The sequence below is a fragment of the Scyliorhinus torazame genome, chromosome 1, assembly GCF_047496885.1.
Source record: "Scyliorhinus torazame isolate Kashiwa2021f chromosome 1, sScyTor2.1, whole genome shotgun sequence".
In the NCBI taxonomy this organism is placed as follows: domain Eukaryota; kingdom Metazoa; phylum Chordata; class Chondrichthyes; order Carcharhiniformes; family Scyliorhinidae; genus Scyliorhinus; species Scyliorhinus torazame.
In genome coordinates, this window is record NC_092707.1 from 397,491,236 (window position 1) to 397,506,866 (window position 15,631).

Consider the following 15,631-nt stretch of genomic DNA (forward strand, 5'->3'; position numbering starts at 1 on the left):
AACGGGCAGGTGGAGAGGGAGAGTGGAACGGTCTGGAAGACCATCCTACTGGCCCTACGGTCCAGGAATCTCCCAGTCTCCCACTGGCAGGAGATCCTCCCGGATGCCCTCCACTCCATCCGGTCACTGCTGTGTACCACGATCAACCAAACACCTCACGAAAATCTCCTTGTCTTTCCCAGGAAGTCCTCCTCCGGGACCTCGCTCCCAACCTGGCTGGCAGCTCCTGGACCCATCCTGATCTGCAAACACGTGCGGGCGCACAAGTCGGACCCATTGGTCGAGAGGGTCCACCTCCTGCACGCTAACCCTCAATACGCCTACGTGGTGTACCCCGACGGCCGACAGGATACGATCTCCCTCCGGGACCTGGCACCCGCTGGAACCCCACCCACACCACCACTACCAAGCCCATCCTCCCTCCCACCGGCGCACCCCACAACCGCCCCCTTCCCAGGTAGATCGGTCCTTCCACTGGTCCCATCTAGGGGTGATGAAGCTGCTGAAGAAGCCGAAGCCGCGCTCCAGGAGCCACGGGTGCATGAGCCGGCGCCTGCATCGCCGCCGAAGCTACGACGATTGCAGAGGACGACCAGGGCCCCCGATCGACTAATTGCTTCACTCGGACTGTAAATAATTACTGTAAATAATCGCGAAATGTAGCGAACAAAACACTGTGCTAATGTATACCGGGTACCACCATAACCTACACCTCTACCACTGTATAACGCGAGACCACCACCTCCGCCGGACACCTTTTTTAACAGGGGGTGAATGTGGTAGTCGGTATTAGGGGCATTACGGTACCCTGAATAATGCTGTAAGACCATTGGTGTGGGAGGTACCTGAGACTGCTATTTCATTGGTGAAGCCTGCCTGCTGGTTCCGCCTAGTGAGGCGGAGTATAAGAGCCTGTGTCTCCCCAGCAGCTGCCTACTGTACCTGCGCTGCTGGGGGAAACATCTAGTGCAATACAGCCTTCAATTGTCTCCAATCTCGTCTCAGGAGTTATTGATCGAGCATCACCGCCAAAATCGGCAAAACAGATGAACTGACCCTAATCGCAATACTGTCGGCGGGAGCTTACTGTACGCATATTTGCCGCTATGTTTCCTTGTGTATATATATATATATATATAAGTGCAAGTCTATTTCTCAGCTAAATGAAAACATTTGAGAGCTACATTTAATAATGAAAGCATTTTTAGTCCAAATCACAGCATGTTTCTCCCATGGAGCCGTAACTCAAATACCGCATCGCCTCTCGACACTCGAACGACTGTGAAGATAGAATTGTCGGGGCACTCTCCTGATTCGAAGTGTATACACACTGCACTTTGTGATGGGAGGAATCCAGCTCCTTAAACAATTCTATTATTCAGCATGCGGCCAATGATATTTTGCCTGGTGCTTTGGGGGCTGTCTCGTAGGTTTGGAATGTGAAGTGCTGATACCACAATAGAGCAGTGTTAAAACAGCTCCGCCGAGTTTCAACGCCTTCACCTTCTTGTACTGAGCAGTTAGAATTGAAAGACTGGATAGGCTGGGGTAAAGCGAGGTAGTGCTGGAAAAGCTCGGCGGGTCTGGCTGCATCTGTGGAGAGAAAAACAAGAGTTAAAGTTTTGAGTCTGATTGAGTCTTTCTTCAGAGCTAAACAGAGGCAGAAATGCGATGGGTTTTATACTGTTTCAAGTGGGTTGGAGAAAAATAGAAGGTCAGGGATAGGTGGGAGCTCGGGAAAGATTTGATAAAGGTGTCATGGACACAAGACAAATGGAGTGTTAATGAAAGCGTTAAAGACTAAAGAAGGTGCCAATAGTGGAATAAAGGTAAGATAGCAGAACGTGTTCATGGCATAAGGGGGTTCAGCACTCTGCTAAAGCAAAACTTGACAACAAGTGACAGATGGCCCTGTGGGGTGAGGGGCTTGAGAAAAACAGTGAACAGGAGGAGAGAGTTGATGGTCTGAAGTTGTTGAACTCGATGTTAAGTCCAGATTTTTGTGAAGTGCCTAATCGGGAGATGAAATGCCATTTCCCCGGTCTACTTTGGGCTTCACTGGAACATTGCAACAGGCCAAGGATGGACATGTGGACATGAGAGCAAGATGGTGAGTTGAAATGGCAAGCAATAGGAGAGGCTGACAGACAGCCACCCGAGGCCGGAATTGAACACGGGTCCCTGGCGCTGTGAGGCAGCAGTGCTAACCACTGTGCCACCGTGCTGCCCATTAGTGACATGGTCACTAATATATTCAATAGGAAGTTCAGAGAAAACCTTTTTATCCAGGCTGTTCATGTTATGTTAATCGTATTGTGAAGCGCAATTATTTAATTAGATAATTTGAGCACATATAAATGGGGAATCCCGTCGTGTCTGCCAGCTTGTTTGAGGCATTCCGTGACCGGTGGGCACCCTGGGTGCTGAGGTACATCATTGACTCCCTCCCAACCCACACTTTTGATTTAAAGTTTTAGAAGTTTCCTATGTAATTTTGTTCGTGGCTACAGCACCCTTTAAGGGACTACCCTCCTCCCCCTTAGTTTGTTAACTTGTTAATTTGTTGATTTGTCCAATCCTCGGTTTACTCAAAAAGAATATGAATCGTGAACCCCTTTGAGGGGTTATCAATTCGATTTGTTTCTTTGCTAATTGCCAATTTTTAAAAGATTGTATTGAAAAAGAGGGTATTTAGGGGATAGCTGGGACGCTGGTTTGTGTAGGAGGAGAGGCGTGAGACTGAACAACTCAATAAACTTGATGAAGAAAAGTTCTGTGACTTGGTTTCTGCTTCAACTAACAGCTTGGATCCTGTAAATACAGAGACTGGTGAGAATGTGAAATTTGCTGCCATAAGAGTAATCTGGAGAAGTAACAGATTTCATGGTTAGAAGTCCAACAGGTTTGTTTCGAATCACTAGCTTTCGGAGTGCAGCTCCTTCCTCAGGTGAATGGGTAGGGACGCTCCTCCTGGTCATGTGATGGCCAGACTGGCTACAAGTCAAATCACATGGCTAGGAGTAGGGCGAAGAGAAAGGAAATCTAGCTCTTGATCTCTGTTTCAGTGACATCTGCCAGAAGTAATCATGTGGTGAAGGGTTGGATTAGGCTGGTGGATTGTGATGCCTTCCAAGGTGGGATGGCCTCCAAGCACTTCCTGTGGCGTTAAAAAAGAACAGGCATTGAAATGACTTGGCTGCCAGCATTAATGCCTGTGGGCAGTTTCAGGAATCAAAGCTGCTATATTGAAAAGAAACCTTTATTGCAAAATCGCAATTCCAGCTACTCAAAGAGACCTCCGACTTAAATACAGAAATAATTAACCTCTTCATTTAAGGTCAGTTGAACTCTCATAGTGTTCGGTGATAGTTGTGGTGATTGGCTGCTGTGACCTCCTGCTTACTCTTGTTGCTCTTTTAAGCAGAATAATTGTCTGAATAATTGTCAGAGCCACCTTGCGCTGAGGGAAATCTGCTGGCACCAAAACAAATCCTACTCTTCACAAAGATGTCCATTTCGACAAGGAATTATTTTGTACCACAGGAATACAAAATACAATTAAGGCATCAAGGCCACCAGGGTGGCATGGTGATGTAGTGGTTAGTACGTCTGCCTCACGGCGCTGAGGATCCGGGCTAGATCCAGGGTGGCAGTTTGCACGTTCTCCCCGTGTCTGCGTGCGTCTCACCCCCACAACCCAAAGATGTGCAGGGGAGGTGGATTAGACCAAAAGACATAGGAGCAGAATTAGGCCACTCGGCCCATCAAGTCTGCTCCACCATTCAATCTTGGCTGATATTTTTCTCACCCCCATTCTCCTGCCTTCTCCCCATAACCCCCGATCCCCTTATTAATCAAGAACCTATTTATCTCTTGTCTTAAAGACACTCAGTGATTTGGCCTCCACAGCCGTCTGCAGCAAAGAGCTCCACAGATTCACCACCCTCTGGCTGAAGGAATTCCTCCTCATCTCTGTTTTAAATTATTTGGATAATTGGAGCGCATTCTGGGGATGGTGGGACCTGTACAAGCAGGACGGGTTGCATCTGAACCAGAGGGGGAACCAATATCCTGGGAGGGAGGTTTTCTAGTACTCTTCGGGAGGGTTTAAACTAATTTGGCAGGGGAATGGGAACCGGATTTGTAGTCCAGCAACTAAGGTAGCCGATGCTCAGGATGTCAAAGCATGTCGTGAGGCAGTGGGGAAGGTATCACTGACAAAGGAGAGTTCTTGCAGGCACGGAGATGGGTTGAAGTGTGTATACTTCAACGCAAGAAGCATCAGGAATAAGGTGGGTGAACTTAAGGCATGGATCGGTACTTGGGACTATGATGTGGTGGCCATCACGGAAACTTGGATAGAAGAGGGGCAGAAATGGTTGTTGGAGGTCCCTGGTTATAGATGTTTCAATAAGATTAGGGAGGGTGGTAAAAGAGGAGAGGGGGTAGCATTGTTAATTAGAGATAGTATAACAGCTGCAGAAAGGCAATTCGAGGAGTATCTGCCCACTGAGGTAGTATGGGTTGAAGTCAGAAATAGGAAAGGAGCAGTCACCTTGTTGGGAGTTTTCTATAGGCCCCCCAATAGCAGCAGAGATGTGGAGGAACAGATTGGGAAACAGATTCTGGAAAGGTGCAGAAGTCACAGGGTAGTAGTCATGGGTGACTTCAACTTCCCAAATATTGAGTAGAAACTCTTTAGATCAAATAGTTTGGATGGGGTGGCGTTTGTGCAGTGTGTCCAGGAAGCTTTTCGAACACAGCATGTAGATTGTCCGACCAGAGGGGAGGCCATATTGGATTTGGTACTTGGTAATGAACCAGGGCAAGTGATAGATTTGTTAATGGGGGAGCATTTTGGGGATAGTGACTACAATTCTGTGACTTTCACTTTAGTAATGGAGAGGGATAGGTGCGTACAACAGGGCAAGGTTTACAATTGGGGGAAGGGTAAATACGATGCTGTCAGACAAGAACTGAAGTGCATAAGTTGGGAACATAGGCCGTCAGGGAAGGACACAATTGAAATGTGGAACTTGTTCAAGGAACAGATACTACGTGTCCTTGATATGCATGTCCCTGTCAGGCAGGGAAGAGATGGTCGAGTGAGGGAACCATGGTTGACAAGAGAGGTTGAATGCCTTGTTAAGAGGAAGAAGGATACTCATGTAAGGCTGAGGAAACAAGGTTCAGACAGGGCGCTGGAGGGATACAAGATAGCCAGGAGGGAACTGAAGAAAGGGATTAGGAGAGCTAAGAGAGGGCATGAAAAATCTTTGGCGGGTAAGATCAAGGAAAACCCCAAGGCCTTTTACACATATGTGAGAAATATGAGAATGACTAGAGTGAGGGTAGGTCCGATCAAGGACAGTAGCGGGAGATTCTGTATTGAGTCTGAAGAGATAGGAGAGGTCTTGAACGAGTACTTTTCTTCAGTATTTAAGAATGAGAGGGGCCATATTGTTGGAGAGGACAATGTGAAACAGACTGGTAAGCTTGAGGAGATACTTGTTAGGAAGGAAGATGTGTTGGGCATTTTGAAAAACTTGAGGATAGACAGGTCCCCCGGGCCTGACGGGATATATCCAAGGATTCTATGGGAAGCAAGAGATGAAATTGCAGAGCCGTTGGCAATGATCTTTTCGTCCTCACTGTCAACAGGGGTGGTACCAGGGGATTGGAGAGTGGCGAATGTCGTGCCCCTGTTCAAAAAAGGGAATGGGGATAACCCTGGGAATTACAGGCCAGTTAGTCTTACTTCGGTGGTCGGCAAAGTAATGGAAGGGTACTGAGGGATAGGATTTCTGAGCATCTGGAAAGACACTGCTTGATAGGGATAGTCAGCATGGATTTGTGAGGGGTAGGTCTTGCCTCACAAGTCTTATTGAATTCTTTGAGGAGGTGACCAAGCATGTGGATGAAGGTAAAGCAGTGGATGTAGCGTACATGGATTTTAGTAAGGCATTTGATAAGGTTCCCCATGGTAGGCTTATGCAGAAAGTAAGGAGGCATGGGATAGTGGGAAATTTGGCCAGTTGGATAACGAACTGGCTAACCGATAGAAGTCAGAGAGTGGTGGTGGATGGCAAATATTCAGCCTGGAGCCCAGTAACCAGTAGCGTACTGCAGGGATCAGTTCTGGGTCCTCTGCTGTTTGTGATTTTCATTAATGACTTGGATGAGGGAGTTGAAGGGTGGGTCAGTAAATTTGCAGACGATACGAAGATTGGTGGAGTTGTGGATAGTGAGGAGGGTGTTGACGGCTGCAAAGAGACATAGATAGGATGCAGAGCTGGGCTGAGAAGTGGCAGATGGAGTTTAACCCTGAAAAGTGTGAGGTTGTCCATTTTGGAAGGACAAATATGAATGCGGAATACAGGGTTAACGGTAGGGTTCTTGGCAATGTGGAGGAACAGAGAGATCTTGTGGTCTATGATCATAGATCTTTGAAAGTTGCCACTCAAGTGGATAGAGCTGTGAAGAAGGCCTATGGTGTCCTAGTGTTCATTAGCAGAGGGATTGAATTTAAGACCCGTGAGGTGATGATGCAGCTGTACAAAACCTTGGTAAGGCCACATTTGGAGTACTGTGTGCAGTTCTGGTCGCCTCATTTTAGGAAGGATGTGGAAGCTTTGGAAAAGGTGCAAAGGAGCTTTACCAGGATGTTGCCTGGAATGGAGAGTAGGTCTTACAAAGAAAGGTTGAGAATGCTAGGCCTTTTCTCACTAGAACGGAGAAGGATGAGGGGCGACTTGATAGAGGTTTATAAGATGATCAGCGGAATAGATAGAGTAGACAGTCAGAGACTTTTTCTCCGGGTGGAACTAACCATTACAAGGGGACATAAATTTAAGGTGAATGGTGGAAGATATAGGGGGGATGTCAGAGGTAGGTTCTTTACCCAGAGTGTAGTGGGGGCATGGAATGCACTGCCTGTGGAAGTAGTTGAGTCGGAAACATTAGGGACCTTCAAGCGGCTATTGGATAGGTACATGGATTACTGTAGAATGATGGGGTGTAGATTAATTTGTTCTTAATCAAGGACAAAAGTTTGGCACAACATCGTGGGCCGAAGGGCCTGTTCTGTGCTGTATTTTCTTTTTTTTTTTAATAAATATTTTATTGAAAATTTTTGGTCAACCAACACAGTACATTGTGCATCCTTTACACAATATTATAACAGCACAAATAACAATGACCTATTTTATATAAACAAAAAACAAAAAATGAATAAATATTAAATAACAAAAATGAAAACTAGCCCTAATTGGCAACTGCCTTGTCACAAGTTACACCCCCCCCCCCTCTCCCCCCCCCCCCCCCCCAAATCCTGGGCTGCTGCTGCTGCCTTCTTTTTCCCCTTCCATCTATCTATCCGCAAGGTATTCGACGAACGGTTGCCACCGCCTGGTGAACCCTTGAGCCGACCCCCTTAGAACGAACTTAATCCGCTCTAGCTTTATAAACCCCGCCATGTCATTTATCCAGGTCTCCACCCCCGGGGGCTTGGCTTCCTTCCACATTAGCAATATCCTGCGCCGGGCTACTAGGGACGCAAAGGCCAAAACATCGGCCTCTCTCGCCTCCTGCACTCCCGGCTCTTGTGCAACCCCAAATATAGCCAACCCCCAGCTTGGTTCGACCCGGACCCCCACTACTTTTGAAAGCACCTTTGTCACCCCCATCCAAAACCCCCGTAGTGCCGGGCATGACCAAAACATATGGGTATGATTCGCTGGGCTTCTCGAGCACCTCGCACACCTATCCTCCACCCCAAAAAATTTACTGAGCCGCGCTCCAGTCATATGCGCCCTGTGTAATACCTTAAACTGAATCAGGCTTAGCCTGGCACACGAGGACGACGAGTTTACCCTACTTAGGGCATCCGCCCACAGCCCCTCCTCGATCTCCTCCCCCAGCTCTTCTTCCCATTTCCCTTTTAGTTCATCTACCATAGTCTCCCCTTCGTCCCTCATTTCCCTATATATATCTGACACCTTACCATCCCCCACCCATGTCTTTGAGATCACTCTGTCCTGCACCTCTTGTGTCGGGAGCTGCGGAAAATCCCTCACCTGTTGCCTCGCAAAAGCCCTCAGTTGCATATACCTGAATGCATTCCCTTGGGGCAACCCATATTTCTCGGTCAGCGCTCCCAGACTCGCGAACTTCCCATCCACAAATAGATCTTTCAGTTGCGTTATTCCTGCTCTTTGCCACATTCCATATCCCCCATCCATTCCCCCCGGGGCAAACCTATGGTTGTTTCTTATCGGGGACCCCCCCAAGGCTCCAGTCTTTCCCCTATGCCGTCTCCACTGTCCCCAAATCTTCAGTGTAGCTACCACCACCGGGCTTGTGGTGTAGTTCCTCGGTGAGAACGGCAATGGGGCTGTCACCATAGCCTGCAGGCTAGTCCCCCTACAGGACGCCCTCTCTAATCTCTTCCACGCCGCTCCCTCCTCCTCTCCCATCCACTTACTCACCTTTGAAATATTAGCGGCCCAATAATACTCACTTAGGCTCGGTAGTGCCAGCCCCCCCCTATCCCTGCTACGCTGTAAGAATCCCTTCCTCACTCTCGGGGTCTTCCCGGCCCAAACAAAACCCATGATGCTCTTTTCAATCCTTTTAAAAAAAGCCTTCGTGATCACCACCGGGAGGCACTGAAACACAAAGAGGAATCTCGGGAGGACCACCATCTTAACCGCCTGCACCCTCCCTGCCATTGACAGGGCTACCATATCCCATCTCTTGAAATCTTCCTCCATCTGTTCCACCAACCGCGTTAAATTTAACCTGTGCAGTGTGCCCCAATTCTTAGCTATCTGGATCCCCAGGTAACGAAAGTCTCTTGTTACCTTCCTCAACGGTAGGTCCTCTATTTCTCTACTCTGCTCCCCAGGATGCACCACAAACAGCTCACTCTTCCCCATGTTCAATTTATACCCTGAAAAATCCCCAAACTCCCCAAGTATCCGCATTATTTCTGGCATCCCCTCCGCCGGATCCGCCACATATAGTAGCAAATCGTCCGCATACAAAGATACCCGGTGTTCTTCTCCTCCCCTAAGTACTCCCCTCCACTTCTTGGAACCCCTCAGCGCTATCGCCAGGGGCTCAATCGCCAGTGCAAACAGTAATGGGGACAGAGGGCATCCCTGCCTTGTCCCTCTATGGAGCCGAAAATATGCCGATCCCCGTCCATTCGTGACCACACTCGCCACTGGGGCCCTATACAATAGCTGCACCCATCTAACATACCCCTCTCCAAAACCAAATCTCCTCAACACCTCCCACAAATAATCCCATTCCACTCTATCAAATGCTTTCTCGGCATCCATCGCCACTACTATCTCTGTTTCACCCTCTGGTGGGGCCATCATCATTACCCCTAACAGCCTCCGTATATTCGTGTTCAGCTGTCTCCCCTTCACATACCCAGTTTGGTCCTCGTGAACCACCCCCGGGACACATTCCTCTATTCTCATTGCCATTACCTTGGCCAGGACCTTGGCATCCACATTTAGGAGGGAAATTGGTCTGTAGGACCCGCATTGTAGCGGGTCCTTTTCCTTCTTTAAGAGAAGCGATATCGTTGCTTCAGACATAGTCGGGGGCAGTTGTCCCCTTTCCTTTGCCTCATTAAAGGTCCTCGTCAGTACCGGGGCGAGCAAGTCCAAATATTTTCTATAAAATTCGACTGGGAATCCGTCCGGTCCCGGGGCCTTTCCCGTCTGCATGCTCCTAATTCCTTTCACCACTTCTTCTACCTCGATCTGTGCTCCCAGTCCCACCCTTTCCTGCTCTTTCACCTTGGGAATTTCCAGCCGATCCAAAAAGTCCATCATTCTCTCCCTCCCATCCGGGGGTTGAGCTTCATATAATTTTTTATAAAATGTCTTGAACACTTCATTCACTCTCTCCGCTCCCCGCTCCATCTCTCCTTCCTCGTCCCTCACTCCCCCTATTTCCCTCGCTGCTCCCCTTTTCCTCAATTGGTGTGCCAGCAACCTGCTCGCCTTCTCCCCATATTCGTACTGCACACCCTGTGCCTTCCTCCATTGTGCCTCTACAGTGCCTGTAGTCAGCAAGTCAAATTCCACATGCAGCCTTTGCCTTTCCCTGTACAATCCCTCCTCCGGTGCTTCCGCATATTGTCTGTCCACCCTCAAAAGTTCTTGCAGCAACCGCTCCCGTTCCTTACTCTCCTGCTTCCCTTTATGTGCCCTTATTGATATCAGCTCCCCCCTAACCACCGCCTTCAACGCCTCCCAGACCACTCCCACCTGGACCTCCCCATTGTCATTGAGTTCCAAGTACTTTTCAATACATCCCCTCACCCTTAGACACACCCCCTCATCCGCCATTAGTCCCATGTCCATTCTCCAGGGTGGGCGCCCTCCTGTTTCCTCCCCTATCTCCAAGTCCACCCAGTGTGGGGCGTGATCCGAAATGGCTATAGCCGTATACTCCGTTCCCCTCACCTTCGGGATCAATGCCCTACCCAGCACGAAAAAGTCTATGCGCGAATAGACTTTATGGACATAGGAGAAAAACGAGAACTCCTTACTCCTAGGTCTACTGAATCTCCACGGGTCCACACCTCCCATCTGCTCCATAAAATCCTTAAGCACCTTGGCTGCTGCCAGCCTCCTTCCAGTCCTGGACTTCGACCTATCCAGCCCTGGTTCCAACACCGTGTTAAAGTCTCCCCCCATTATCAGCTTTCCCGTCTCCAGGTCCGGAATGCGTCCTAGCATCCGCCTCATAAAATTGGCATCATCCCAGTTCGGGGCATACACGTTTACCAAAACCACCGTCTCCCCCTGTAGTTTGCCACTCACCATCACGTATCTGCCCCCGTTATCCGCCACTATAGTCTTTGCCTCGAACATTACCCGCTTCCCCACTAATATAGCCACCCCCCTGTTTTTCGCATCCAGCCCCGAATGGAACACCTGCCCCACCCATCCTTTGCGCAGCCTAACCTGATCTATCAGTTTCAGGTGCGTTTCCTGTAACATAACCACATCTGCTTTAAGTTTCTTAAGGTGTGATAGTACCCGTGCCCTCTTTATCGGCCCGTTGAGCCCTCTCACGTTCCACGTGATCAGCCGAGTTGGGGGGCTTCCCACCCCCCCCCCCCTTTGCCGATTAGCCATCACCTTTTTCCAGCTCCTCACCCGGTTCCCACGCAGCTGTATCTCTCCCAGACGGTGCCCCCCCGCCCATCCTCTCCCGTACCCACTCCCCCCTTTCCCCAGCAGCAGCAACCCAGTAATTCCCCCCTCCCACCCCCCCCCGCTAGACCCCCCGCTAGCGTAATTACTCCCCCCATGTTACTCCCAGAAGTCAGCAAACTCTGGCTGACCTCGGCTTCCCCCCGTGACCACGGCTCGCACCGTGCGACGCCCCCTCCTTCCTGCTTCTCTATTCCCGCCATAATTATCATAGCGCGGGAGCCAAGCCCGCGCTTCTCCCTTGGCCCCGCCCCCCATGGCCAACGCCCCATCTCCTCTCCCTCCCCACCTCCCCCCATCACCCCCTGTGAGAGAGAGAAAAGTTACCACACCGCAGGATTAGAACATAAAACCCCTCTTCGCCCCCCACATTTGCCCCACCACTTTGTCCAAACGTTCTTTTTAATAATCCACTCATTCCAGTTTTTCTTCTACAATAAAAGTCCACGCTTCATCCGCCGTCTCAAAGTAGTGGTGCCTCCCTTGATATGTGACCCACAGTCTTGCCGGTTGCAGCATTCCAAATTTTATCTTCCTTTTATGAAGCACCGCCTTGGCCCGATTAAAGCTCGCCCTCCTTCTCGCCACCTCCGCACTCCAGTCTTGATAAACGCGGATCACCGCGTTCTCCCATTTACTGCTCCGAGTTTTCTTCGCCCATCTAAGGTCCATTTCTCTATCCTTAAAACGGAGGAATCTCACCACTATGGCTCTGGGAGTTTCTCCTGCTCTCGGTCCTCGCGCCATAACTCGGTATGCTCCCTCCACCTCCAACGGACCCGCCGGGGCCTCCGCTCCCATTAACGAGTGCAGCATCGTGCTCACATATGCCCCGACGTCCGCACCCTCCACACCTTCAGGAAGACCAAGAATCCTCAGGTTGTTCCTCCTTGCGTTGTTTTCCAGTGCCTCCAACCTCTCCACACATCGTTTCTGATGTGCCTCCTGTATCTCCATCTTCACCACCAGGCCCTGTATATCGTCCTCATTCTCGGCTGCCTTCGCCTTCACGACCCGAAGCTCCCGCTCCTGGGTCTTTTGTTCCTCCTTTAGCCCTTCAATTGCCTGTAGTATCGGGGCCAACAGCTCTTTTTTCATTTCCTTTTTTATCTCTTCCACGCAGCATTTCAAGAACTCTTGTTGTTCAGGGCCCCATGTTAAACTGCCACCTTCCGACGCCATCTTGGTTTTTGCTTGCCTTCCTTGCCGCTGTTCCAAAGGATCCGCTGCAATCCGGCCACTTTCCTCTCCTTTTTCCATCCGTGTCCAGGGGGAACACCCTTCTGGTTTAGCGCACAGTGTTTTTAGCCGTTAAAATTGCTGTTGGGGCTCCTATCAAGAGCCCAAAAGTCCGTTCCACCGGGAGCTGCCGAAACGTGCGACTTAGCTGGTCATCGCCGCACCCGGAAGTCGTGCTGTATTTTCTATGTTCTATGTCCCTTTAGTCTGAGGTTGTGACCTCTCGTTCTAATTTTTCCTACAAGTGGAAACATCATCTACACGTCCACTCTATCCAGGCCTTGCAGTATCCTGTAAGTTTCAATAAGATCCCCCCTCATCCTTCTAAACTCCAACGAGGACAGACCCAGAGTCCTCAACTGTCCCTCATACGACAAGCTCTTCATTCCAGGGATCATTCTTGTGAACCTCCTCTGGACCCTTTCCAAGGCCAACAAATCCTTCCTTAGGTACGGAGCCCAAAACTGCTCACAATGCTCCAAATGGGGTCTGACCAGAGCCTTATACAGCCTCAGAAATGACATCCCTGCTCTTGTATTCTGGCCCTCTCGACATGAATGTTAACATTGCATTTGCCTTCCTAACTGCCGACTGAGCCTGCACGTTAACCTTAAGAGAATCGTGAACAAGAGCTCCCAAGTCCCTTTGTGTTTCTGATTTCCTAAGCATTTCCCCATTTAGGAAATAGTCTGTCTCCATTCCTCCTTCCAAAGTGCATAACCTCACACTTTTCCACATTGTATTCCATCTGCCACTTCTTTGCCCACTCTCCTGGCCTGTCCAAATCCTTGCGCAGCCCGGATCGAACCTTGGACCTCGGCGCCGTGAGGCAGCAATGCTAACCATGGTGCTACCGTGCTGCCCCGATTGGAAAATATTTTTAACAAAGTAATCAAGGCCACCTACAATGAGAAATCTTGCCATGTAGCTTATTAAGTGGACCTTGCAATTATTTTAAAAATAAATCGTACTCTTGGGGGTTAATCCAATAATAATAAGCGCTTTTTGTCACAAGTAGGCTTCAATGAAGTTACTGTGAAAAGTCGCCACATTCCGGTGCCTGTTCGGGAAGGCCTGTACGGGAATTGAACCAGTGCTGCTGGCATTGTTCTGCATTACAAGCCAGCTGTTTAGCCCACAGTGTTAAACCCGCCCCTTAATCCAGGGGGGGCGGGGAGAAATGTTGGAGAGGGTGTCATGCTTCGGGTGGGGGGGGGGGGGGGGGTCGCTCCTCGAGAATGGAGTTGGGTCCTTCGGCGGGGATCAGGCCTTGGTTTTGGGGGGGGCCTCAGCTGGGTGGGGGGTTGGGGGGGGGGGGGGGAGTCAGGTCATCTTGGGTTGCGCCGGGCTGCGGGTGGGGGGTTAGCAGTGTGGGTATTCCAGCAAATCCTCACGTTACCCTCCCCCCCCCAATTATGACACTCTGGAGCTCAGACATTACAGCTCAGTTTAGGCCAGACTATTGCTAACAGCCTGAGGGAGAGTTCTCCTCAGCCTGCCCCATGGCCTCTCCGGCAGACAATTCACAAAGTATCTGGCAGAGGAAACAGGGCAGATGTTGCTGCCCCTTCTTCTCCTGGTCACAGATGATGTGTGGACCCCGTTTTTGGAGGGGGTTGGGTGGGAGGAGGGAACTTCAAAATTCTGACTTGGCCAGAGTCTTTAGAGCACAGAAGGAGGCTATTTGGCCTGTCCAGGCCATGCTGGCCCTCTAGAGTAATCCAGTTCGTCCCATTCCCCCATTCTATCCCTGTATTCTCTCTCAAGTGCCCATCCAATTGTCTTTAGAAGTCATTGGTTGTCTCTTCTTCCATCATCGCCGTGGGCAGCAAGCTCCAGGTCATTACCACTTTCTTCCTCACAAGCCCGCCCGCAACTCTATGGGGTAGTGTGAGCCCACACTCTCCGTGCGTGAGAAATGTAGTACCCTCAATAACGACGCAAGAGAGTAGAACGGTAAAGAAGGCTTTAATAAGCTGAGAACTAGCCTGGTGCCGAGACGGGTGCCGCCTTATATACGACTCCCTGATGGGCGGAGCTGGAGGCGGAGTCCCCCAGGGTTCCAATCCCGGTCTTAAAGGGGACATCACCTTACATGATGATAAGGGTACAGTAACACAGCAACCATTCATCACAGTGGCCCAGACTCAAAATCCAGAGAGAATCAAAAAATGTAATTCTCTCCAGTTGATTGGGATTTGCAGTATTCACCACCCCACCACCCCTCTCTGGCGGAGGAGTAGGTTTCCTCCGGGCGCTCCGGTTTCCTCCCACAAGTCCCGAAAGACGTGCTGTTAGGTGAATTGGACATTCTGAATTCTCCCTCAGTGTACCCTAACAGGCGCCGGAATGTGGTGACTAGGGGATTTTCACAGTAACTTGATTGCAGTGTTAATGTAAGCCTACTTGTGGCACTAATAAAGATTATTATTATTATAGTGAAAATCGGGCCGCCAGAGCCTGGAAACCTAATTTTAATACATCAGCACGTCAATAGCGAGCACTCAGTCGGACCTTCCCCCTCACGGAATATTCATCAGACTTACAACAGGTCGACACAGTGTGAACCTGGCAGCCTCACCTCCGAGGGGCATATTAGAGGTGAGCACTCAGGCAGCCATGAATCTCCAGGGTCTTCACCGCTCACTCAGGCTGCACCGGAGAGGACGTGGGGGGGCACATAAGTTCAACTCTGGGCTGGGATTCAATCTCTCAATGTCTGGGTAGGGGTTTGCTAACAGGCCTTACCTTCCATTCACTTTAGGGCACCTCTTGCTTTAAGGGAATCTGGAGACTGGCATCCAGGCATCATTTCCTGCGTCCTTCTTGCTGAGCTTGTGCTCAAATTGCTGCGGAGCGAGTGCCCATCCTTGGTGGGAGCTGGAAGATTGACGGGAGGAGGTGAATACAGAGGTTCAGCGCCGGGGGCGACTGTGACGTTACTGGGTAGGAGTCCCATGAGGAGCCAGGCTGCATGGGCAATGTGGAGGACTCAGGAATGGGTTGCATGGGCAGCACGGTGGCGCAATGGTAGCACTGCAGTCTCACGGCGCCGAGGTCCCAGGTTCGATCCCGGCTCTGGATCACTGTCCGTGTGGAGTTTGCACATTCTCCCCGTATTTGCGTGGGTTTCGCCCCCACAACCCAAA

The 15,631-nt window shown here is 50.1% G+C and overlaps 1 long non-coding RNA gene across 1 annotated transcript; it reads right to left on the reverse strand.

Moving 5' to 3' along the window:
- Positions 1-1,160: 1,160 nt before the first annotated feature.
- On the reverse strand, positions 1,161-15,346 carry LOC140410095 (uncharacterized). Its single transcript, XR_011940503.1, has 2 exons — positions 15,231-15,346; positions 1,161-1,593 (listed from the first exon to the last, which is right to left on the reverse strand). It is a non-coding gene; the product is annotated as an uncharacterized lncRNA (long non-coding RNA).
- Positions 15,347-15,631: the final 285 nt, after the last annotated feature.